A 10,596-nucleotide genomic window follows, 5' to 3' on the forward strand; every position below is an offset into this window, starting at 1 on the left:
AAAGAAAGAAAGAAAGAAAGAAAGAAAGAAAGAAAGAAAGAAAGAAAGAAAGAAAGAAAGAAAGAAAGAAAGAAAGAAAGAAAGAAAGAAAGAAAGAAAGAAAGAAAATGAAAATCATATGCTTTGGTCTGTATTCTAAAGCCATTAGCTCTTTCTCTGGAGGTGAGTAGCATTTATCATCATGAATCCTTAAGGATAGTCTTCAATCATTACAATGCTGAGAAGAGCTTTGCCATTCACAGTTGATCGGCATACAATGTTACAGTTACTGTGTACAGTGTTCTCCTGCTTCTCTTCACTTCACTCTGCAGCGGTTTGTATAAGTCTTCCCAGGTTTTTCAGAAATCATCCTGCTTATCATTACTTATAACACAATAATATTCTATTACAATAATATAGCACAACTTGTTCAGCTATCCCTCAATTTATGGACATACCCTCAATTTCCAATTCTTTGTCACCACAAAAATAGCTGACATAAATATTTTTGTACAAATACTTTTTTTTCTTTTAAAAATTTCTTTGTCATACAGAACTAGTAGTGGTATTGCTGGATTCAAAAGGTATGTATGCACAGTTTTATAGACCTTTGGACATAGTACCAAACTGCTCTCCAAAATGGTTGGATCAGTTCACACTACACCAACAGTATGTTAGTGTACCAATTTTCTCACATCCCCTCCAACATTTGTAATTTTTCTTCTCTGTCATATGAGCCAATCTGATAGGTGTGAGATGGTACCTCAGAGTTGCCTTGATTGGCATTACTCTAATCAATAATTTAGAACATTTTATATAACTATAGATATCTCTGATTTCTTCTTTTGAAAACTGCTTATTCTTATTCTTTTAGTATTTATCATTTGGAAAATTACTTATATTTTTATCAATTTAACTCAGCTCTCTATATATGTAATAAATGAGACCTTTATCAGGGAAACTTGCTGTAAAAATTGTTTTCCAGTTTCTTGATTTCCTTCAAATCTTGGTTGCATTAGTTTTATTTGTGCAAAAACATTTTAATTTGATGTAATCAAAATTATCCATTTCAGATATTGTAATGCCTTCTATCTCTTATTTGGTCATAAAATTTTCCTTTATCAAACAAGTAAAATATTTCATGTTCCCCTAGTGTGTTTATGATTATCACCCTTTATGTCTAAATCATGTGCCCATTTTGACCTCATATTGGTATGTGGTATGAAATGTTGGTCCTGTCAAACTGTTATCCAGTTTTCCCAGAAATTTTTGTCAAATAGTGATTTATTGTACCAAAATGTTAAATCTTTGGGTTTATCAAATGCTAGAGAAATGTTGTCATTTACTACTGCATACTGTGTATTTATTCTATTTCACAGATGCACTACTCTACTTCTTAGGCAATACCACGTTATTTTGATGATTACCATTTAGAAATACAGTTTGAGGTCTAGTACTGCTTAGCCACCTTCCTTCAGATTTTAAAATATTGATGCCCTTGATATTCATGACTTTGTTCTTCCAAATGAATGTTATGATTTTTCCTATATCTACAAATTAATTTTCTGGTAGTTTTAATGGTATGGAAGAGAATAAGTAAAATAGTTTAGGTAGAATTGTCATTTTTCTTATATTGGTTCAACCTATTCTTGAGCAATTAATATTTCCCCACTAGTTAAAATTTGACTTTATTTTTGTGAAGTTTTGTAATTGTTTTCAAATAGTTCCTGGGTTTGTCTTGGCAGGTAAACTCCCAAGTATTTTATTTGTCTGCAGTTATTTTAATTGTAATTTCTCTTCCAATGTCTTCCTGTAGATTTTGCTTTGCTGATGATTTATGTGGTTTTATTTTATATCCTATAACTTTCCTGAAGTTATTTCAACTAGATTTTTATCTGATTCTCAAGGATTTTCTGAGTATACCATCATGTCATCCGCAAAGAGTAATTGTTTTGTTTTCTCCTTGCCTATTCTAATTCCTTTAATTTCCTTTTCTTCTCTTATGCTATAGCTAGATTTTCTAGAACAATACTGAATAAAAGGGGTGAAAATGGGCATCTTTGCTTTACCCTTGATCTTGTTGGAAAAACTTCTAACTCATGTCCATTACAGATAATCCTTGATGATGGTTTTAGAGAGGGGCTACTTATCATTTCAAGGAAAGTTCCATTTATTCTCATATTTTCTTAGGTTTTTAATAAGAATGAGTAGTTGGTTTTATCAAAAGCTACTAATGCATATATTGAAATAATCATATGATTTTTATTGGTTATGCTGTTGATATGATCAATAATGCTGATAGTCTTCCTAATGTTAAATCAGCTCTGAATTCCTGTTATATTTCCCACCTGGTTATAATGCACGATCTTTGTGATATATTGCTGTGATCTCCTTGCTAGTATTTAGTTTAAAATTCTTACATCAGTGGCAGCGAGGTGGCGCATTAGAGTTCTAGTCTTGAAGTCAGGAGGACCTGAGTTCAAATCTGTCCTCAGACACTTGAAATTTTCATATAACCGCAATTGCCTCACCAAAAAAATAAAATAAAATAAATTTCTTGCATCAATATTCTATAGGGAAACTGGTGCATAGATTGCTCTTTCTGTTTTTGCTGTTCCTGTTTAAGTATCAGTGCCATATTGGTGATATGAATGGAATATGGTAGGAATCCTTCTTTGCTTGTTTTTCCAAATAGTTTTTAGTAGAATTGGAATTAATTGTTCTTTAAATGCTTGATAGAATTCACTTATGAGTCTTTCTGGTCCTGGGAATTTTTTCTAATGGAGCTCATTGATTCCTTGTCCAATTTATTTTTCCTCTTCTGCTAATCAGGGGAATTTTTATTTTTGTAAATATTCACCCATTTCACCTATATTGTCAGATTCATTGGCTTATAATTGGGCAAAATAGCTCCTAATCATTGCTTTAATTTCATTTGCATTGCTGGCAAGTTTACTTTTTTCATTTTTGATCTTGGTGATCTGGTTTTTTTACTTCTTTTATAAAATTCAAATAAACCAGTGGTTTATCTATTTACTTTTTTTAATAAAACCATCTTCTATTTTTATTTATTAGTTCAATGATGTTATTCTTTCAATTTTGTTAATCTCTCCTTTGATTTTCAGGATTTTTAATTTGTTGTTTAAGAAGATTTTTTGGTTTTTTCTTTTCCTACCTTTTTTTTTAGTTATATGCCAAATCCTTTGATCTGCTCTTTCTCTATTTGATTGATGTGTTTAGAGATGCAAATTTCCCTCTAAATACTGCTGTAGTTGCATCCCAAATTTTGGTATGTTGTCTCATTGTTATCATTCTTTTTAATGAAATTATTTACTATGTGTTTTGTTCTTTGACCCTCTCATTCATTAGTATTAGATTATTTCACTTCAAGTTAATTTTAGTATGTTTCCATGGTCCTTTACTGAATATAATTTATATTGCATCATAGTCTGAAAAGGCTGCATTAATATGTCTGCTCTTCTGCACTTAGGATTACGGTTTTTGGGTTCTAATACATTGTCAATTTTTGTGCAGGTGTCTTTTATCATTTAAAAAAAGGTATATTCCCTTCTACTTCCTTTTAATTTTCTCTAGAGGTCTATTATATCTAAATTTTCTAAAATTCTTTTCATTTTTTAAATTTCCTTCTTATTTATTTTATGATTAGATTTATCTAGTTCTGAGAGGGAAAATTTGAGGTCCCCTGCTAGTATAACCTTTTACTGTGTTATTTGCTCCTATAACTCAACTAATTTTGCCTTAAGAATTTGAATGTTATTCCATTTGTTGCATTAATTTTTACTATTGCTATCTTCCTTGTCTATGCTACTTTTTCTTTTTTGCAAAATGCAGTTTTGCAGCCACTCTCCTTTAATTAGTTCTGTTTTGGCCTTTGGTTTGTCTGAGATCATGTTGACTACCCCTGCTTTTTTGTTTTTACCTCTGATACAAAATAAATTCTACTACAGCCCTCTATTTTTTCTCAATATATTTCTCTCTTTCAATTATGTTTCTTGTAGACAACATATTGTTGGATTCTGTTTTTTAATCCATTGTCCCCTAACCACTTCTGTTTTTATGGGTGAGTTCATTAACTGTATTTTTTCCATCTTATTTTCCCCTGTACTCTTTAATGTGAGATAATTTTCCCCATTTTGCTTTGTCCTTTGACCTTCCCCCAATGCATCACTCTTTTTACCTCTGCATTTTCTTCCAGATCATCCCAACCTAATCAGCTCACACCTATGCCCTCTGTCAATGGAGATGTCTTTTAACTATCTTAACAGTAATAGAGTTCTTAGGGGTTATATGCATCTTCTTCCCATATAGGAATGTAAAGAGTTTAAATTTATTAAGTGCCTCATTAGTTCTCTTGTCTGGAATTTGAAAGTCAAATTTTACATTCAGCTGCAGTCTTCTTTATCAGGAATGTTTCAAAGACTTCTATTTCCTTAAATGTCCTTTTCCCCCATTGAAAATTATACTCAGTTTTGCTGGATGGATTATTCTTTGTTGGAATCCTAGCTCCTTTCCCTTCTGGAATGTCATATTGTAAGCCCCATACTCCTTCAGTATGGTAGCAGTTAAATCTTGTGTGAATCTTATCTGTGGCTCCATGATTTTTGAATATTTATTACTGGCTATATGTAGTATTTTATGCTTGACCTGGGAGCTCTAGAATTTGGCTATGATATTTCAGGATGTTTTAATTCTGTGATGTCTTTCAGGAGGTGATCAGTGTATTTCAATTTTTACTTTTCCTTCTGGTTCTATGCTACCAGAGAAATTTCCCTTGATAGTTTCTTGACATTCATTGTCTATGTACTTTCTTTTTATTATAGCTTTCAGGGAGCCAATGATTTTTAATAATCTCTCTGCCATCTATTTTCCAGGTCAGTTGTTTTTCTAATTAGGTATTTCAAATTTTCTTCTATTTTTCCATTCTTTTGATCTTGCCTCATGGTGGCATTGGGTTCTACCTGCCCATTTTTAAATTTTAAGGACTTTTTTCTTAAGTGATTTTCTCTTTTTCTATTTAGACCACTCTACTTTTTAAGAGGTTATTTTCATCACTGAAATTTGAACCTGTTTTTACCATTTTGCTACTTCTGCTTGGCAAAGCATTCTTTTTTTTTAAGTGAGGTTTTGTACCTCTTTTACCATTTGGCAAAATTGTTTTTTAAGGTATTATTTTCTTCAGGACCTTTGCACTTCTTTGACAAAGCTGTTATAATTAATTTATTGATTGATTGATCCACCAATTAATTACTTAATTTTTACATTTTGAGTTCCAAGTTCTCTCCCTCCCTCCAAACCCATTTAATGGAAGACTAAAATGTGATATATATCTATATCTATCTATATGTATATATATACATATACATATATATATGTGTGTATGTATGTATACATAACTATGTATGTGTATATATAGATATATAAACACATATACACACATATATACATATATACACATACATATATATACATATATATACATATATACATACATAGATCGCATTTTCTTTCATAAATCTTTCAGAGTTGATATAAATGATCATATTACTCAGAATAGCTTAGCCATTCACAATTACTCTTAAAATAAGGTTATTGTTACTGTATACAATATTCTCTTGTTTTTACACATTTCACTCTTTATTATTTCATTCATCTTTTCATGTTTTCCTAAAATCATACTGCTCATCATTTTTTACACCATAGTAGTATTCCATCACAAGCATATACCACAACTTTTTCAGCCATCCCACAATTAATGGGCTTTCCCTCAGTTTCCAATTCTTTGCCACCAAAAAGAAAGATGCTCTAAATATTTTGAAATCTTGGGAAATGTACCTAATGGTGTTATTGTGTAGTCAAAGCATATACACAATTTCACAATTTTTTGGCTATAATTCCAAATTTCTCTCAATAATAATAAGATCAGTTCACAATTTCATGAATGATATATTAGTGTCCCAATTTTTCCACATCCCCTTCAGCATTTTTCATCCTCTCCTTCTACTCTTTTAACCTATCTCATGGATTTTAGATGGTATCTCAGATGTGTTTCAGTTTACAATTCTCTAATCAATAATGATTTAGAGCATTTTTTGGATATGACCACATAGCTTTGAATTTTTTTAATGAAACTTCTCTGTCCATATTTTTTGACCATCTCTCAATTAGGAAATGACTCATATTCTTATACATTTGATACAGTTTTATATATATTTGAATTGTGAAGGCTTTATCCAAAACAATTGGCTACAAAATCTCCCCAATTCTCTGCTTTCCTTGTAATCTTTCTACATTGAATTTTTTTTTACAAAATCTTTTTCATTTGCTGTAATGAAAATTATTCATTTTACATCACACAATGCTCTCTATCATGAGTCTTCATAAATTCTTCTCTTATTCATAACTTTGATTAGTACTATGTTCTAAACTCCTATTTACTTATAATTTCTCCATTTTTCTAGGTCATGTATCTATTTTGACCTTATGTTGGTAAACACTTTGTGATACTGATCTAGACCTAGTTCTTGCAGATTATGTTCTGCTTTACCCAGAAATTTTTACCAAATAGTGCATTCTTATCCCAAAAGCTTAGAGTTTTGCATTTATCAAACAGGAAGTTAATTGATTTTCTTATTACTCTATGTTATGTACATACTCTATTCCACTGATCCACCATTTCATTTTGAGCCAGTATCAGATGGTATTGCAAATTACTGCCTTATAATACAGTTTAACATCTGGTACTACTACACCTCCTTCCTTTTACATTTTTTTCATTAATTCATTTGATATTATAAAATTTTTGTTCTTCCAAATGAATTTTGTTATTATTTTTTATAGCTCAATAAAAGTTTTGGTAGTTTTATTTAGGTGAAATTGAATAAATAGATTGATTTATGTAGAATTGTCAATTTTTGTATAGTGGCTCTGCCCAACCATAAACAAAGTTTCTCCAATTATTTAAATCTGGCAGTATTCATATAACATGTTTTATAACTATGTTAATATAGTTTCTGGGATTTCCTTGGCAGGCATAGTCTAATGTACTTTAAATTGTCTCTGACTATTTCAAATGAAACATCTCTTGTGATCTCTTCTTGCAAGGCTTTGTTGGAAATATATAGAAATGATGATGATGATTTATGTGGGCTTATTTTACATTCTTCTACTTTTCCAAAATTATTAATTGTTTCAACTATCTTGAATGTCTAAGATTTTTCAAGAATTCCATTATACCATCTGCTATTGCTAACATTTCTAGTACAATATTGAATAATAGTGATGATAATGGGCATCCTTGCTTTTTTCTTATCTTTATTTTCATCTTTTTTCCCCAGTATTGACTTTGATTCACACCAACCCAGAGAGCCAAATAAAACTCAGTAAATAGTACTTTAGTTGCCTCAAACCAAAAATGAGAGTTTTTTCAATGAAGATAGCTAGCCTGGCTATTCATTTTTCTTGGCATTTACACCCTCATGAAATGCAAAAACAAATGAACAAAGAAACAAACAAACAAGCAAACCTTCTATACCTCTTCCTTTGTTAAGCTCACTCAGTGGCTCAGTCAAACTACTTGGCCCCACCCCTGGTTACCACTTGTGAACAAACAAAAGCAGATAGGAAGGGAGCAGGATTCCATTGCTCTACCTGTGGTTTTCTCAATTTTTATTACTTCATTTGGTCTTTAAAGATAGAAAAGGTCTTTACCTAAGCAATTTCAGCAAAGAAGTTTTAGTTACCAAAAGAGAAATTTGAATACCTATAGCGCATGTCCATTGGTATGTGTATTTGTGAAAGTACAATTCCCTTTAATGTAAATGTGGGAAGAAGACTAATCCCTGTGGTGCCATTTCTCCTTTAGAGGTGGCTTAATTCTCTACTCACTTATCATTGAACCTCGGAGTTCAATCAATCCTCAGTACTTCGTTTTAGCAAGGAGCAATTAGTTAGCTTGCTCATACTACTGTCAACGATCTTACACAATGTGATGTGGCACAAGTAAATTTTGGAGGGAAGACATGATTAATGGAAGGTTGATATGAGTGGTACATTACATTAGGATGTTCTAGTGGAGAAGAACCCTAGTGACAAATTGTTAAGAGTTGGGTAGGAGAGGCAGGCAAATTAGGAAGGGAAATGGACAAGGAAAAATATGACTTTTTAAACTTTGCAATGTTGTCCACATCTGATCTGTGTCTTAAAGGAAATAAATCACTAGTGTGAAGAAGCAGAAAATTTAGTTAAGCTCTCAGTGATTTTTAATTGTGCTTCTTGCACCAGGAAACTAACCAGTCCTTCCTGATTTTCTTCAGTGCATCCTTCACATCTTTGTTCCTCAGACTACAGATCCAGGGGTTTAGCATAGGGATGACTGTGGTATACATCACTGAGGACACTTTCTGTTCAGTGATGTTGCTCATTGATACAGGTTGACAGTACCCAAAAATGATGGAGCCATACAGGATGGCCACAGATGCTAGGTGGGATCTACAGGTGCTGAAAGCTTTAGATCTGCCCTTAGCAGAATGGATCCTGAGGATGCTGGAGAGGATGAAAGCATAAGAGATCAAGCCTGGTAGAGTGGCTACCAATGAGTTGATCACAACCTGCAGTATCACCAAAAAGCTCATTGATGTAGGTACTAAAGCAGGAGAGCTTCAAAAGGAGAGAAATGTCACAAAAGTAATGACTAATAACATTCTTTCTACAGAAGGACAATCTGGCTAGACCAGTTGTGTGAGTAATGGCTCCAAAGACCCCCAGAGTATACACTCCTACCACTAGCAAGAAACAGACATTCTGGGACATGGCACTGTTATAGGTCAGGGGGCTACAGATGGCAACATAATGATCATAGGCCATGGCTGTCAGCATGTAACAGTCAGCAATACCAAAAGTAGAGTAGAAAAAGAACTGAGTCAAGCACCCTGAGTAGGAGATGATATTCTTCTCTGATACAAAGCTCACCAGCATTTTGGGGGTAATGACAGAGGAGTAGCAAAGATCAATGAAGGACAAATTACTAAGAAAATAGTACATGGGGGTGTGAAGCTGAGAACTGATCCTGATAAGAAGGAGTAAGCCCACATTCCCCATCATGGAGATAATGTATATATGAAGGAAAAGTAGGAAGAGGGGGAGCTGGAGTTCTGGCTGTTCTGTTAATCCCATAAGGATAAAGTCTGTCACCATCGAATGATTCCCTTTATCCATTGTTCTTTGAAATTTGAGGTGGGAATCTGTGGAGATGGGAAAAAAATAGTTATATTAGATGGAGATGACTATTTCCCAATGTCTACTGACCTAAGATCTCATGAATGATATTTCTTCTTGAACTCAATAGCAACAGTAGACACTATTACCCACATGTATTCATAAGCTATTAATATAAACCTAGATCATAGCATCGAAGTCTAAAATTTGAAAACAGTTTAAATATCCTACAATCTAATCAATATCAACACAATAAATTCTATCTACAATAAAAAACAAATTTGATGAAATAAAGAGCCCCATCTAGTTAAGAAGTCTCAAACAAGATGAGATAGAACAAAATAATAGATATAATATAAAGTTAATTTACTTTTTCTGGATGACAGAATGAGCAAATAGTATCATAAGCAACAAAAGAAAACCTGAAAATTCCTCAAATGGAAAGATTTAGGAACAATGATGACAACTATGACAGATCTAGGGGAGAAATCAAAGAGAGACAATTTAATGATTATTGAATTTCCTGAAAACTGTAAGAATCTAATTTCTACATTTCAGAAAACATAAACTAAGTCATAGCTTGATCATTTTCAATGGAAAATAATCCAAAATTCAACTCATCAAGACATAAGAATATCAAGCTTCAAGAACATAATAACATGGTAATGATAATATAGCATTCAGATAATATAGTATTCAGGTCCCATGAATATGATGAATACAGAGACCCATAGGAAGAATAAGTTTATACAAAGTAAATTCCATAAGAAGAATTAGGAAAACAAGATACATAATGATTATAATATTTGAAAGAACAAGCATAAAACAATTCAAACTGATTGGTGAGAAATTATAATGACCAAGTTTGTCCTGAAGAAGAAATCTGAGAAAGTCCCTTCTGATCTACTTTGAATATGTGGGAACTATGGGTATAGAACCAGGCTGAGGCTTTTTAAAAAAGTTTTGTTTGCTCAATTGAACTTTCTCTCCCTCTGTGTCTTTCTTTGGTTTTTGTGACAAGAGATACCTCTTTGAAAGGAGTAGGAGGAAAAATTATCTTGCAAAATATTGGTGATATAAGAACAAATATTATCAACAATATTTATTATAAAAAATAACAGCATAATATTCCAAAAAAGCCACTTCCATTTTATAATATTTTTCCAGAAAATTGTGAAATCACAGAAAGAGTGGAAATTAAATATTTCTGAAGTTTCCCTTCATTCCACACTTCAGAGAGCTGCACAGAAGTGTGAAGTCATTGCTGTGAAGGATTGCCAGGGAAAAACAAATAAGTAACGAATCAGTATATTTTTTTTACAATATTTCATGGGGCACTATGAAATTGGGTAACTTCTCAGTCACAAATTTAGTATGTGTCAC

At 32.2% G+C, this 10,596-nt stretch overlaps 2 pseudogenes; both read right to left on the minus strand.

Moving 5' to 3' along the window:
* LOC114042101 overlaps nt 1–7,770 on the minus strand; it is an 11,980-nt pseudogene extending 4,210 nt beyond the window's left edge.
* Nucleotides 7,771–8,258: 488 nt separating this feature from the next.
* LOC114042103 lies at nt 8,259–9,228 on the minus strand (annotated as a pseudogene).
* Nucleotides 9,229–10,596: the final 1,368 nt, after the last annotated feature.

The sequence above is a fragment of the Vombatus ursinus genome, unplaced genomic scaffold (assembly GCF_900497805.2).
Source record: "Vombatus ursinus unplaced genomic scaffold, bare-nosed wombat genome assembly UNPS02014258.1, whole genome shotgun sequence".
NCBI lineage: Eukaryota > Metazoa > Chordata > Mammalia > Diprotodontia > Vombatidae > Vombatus > Vombatus ursinus.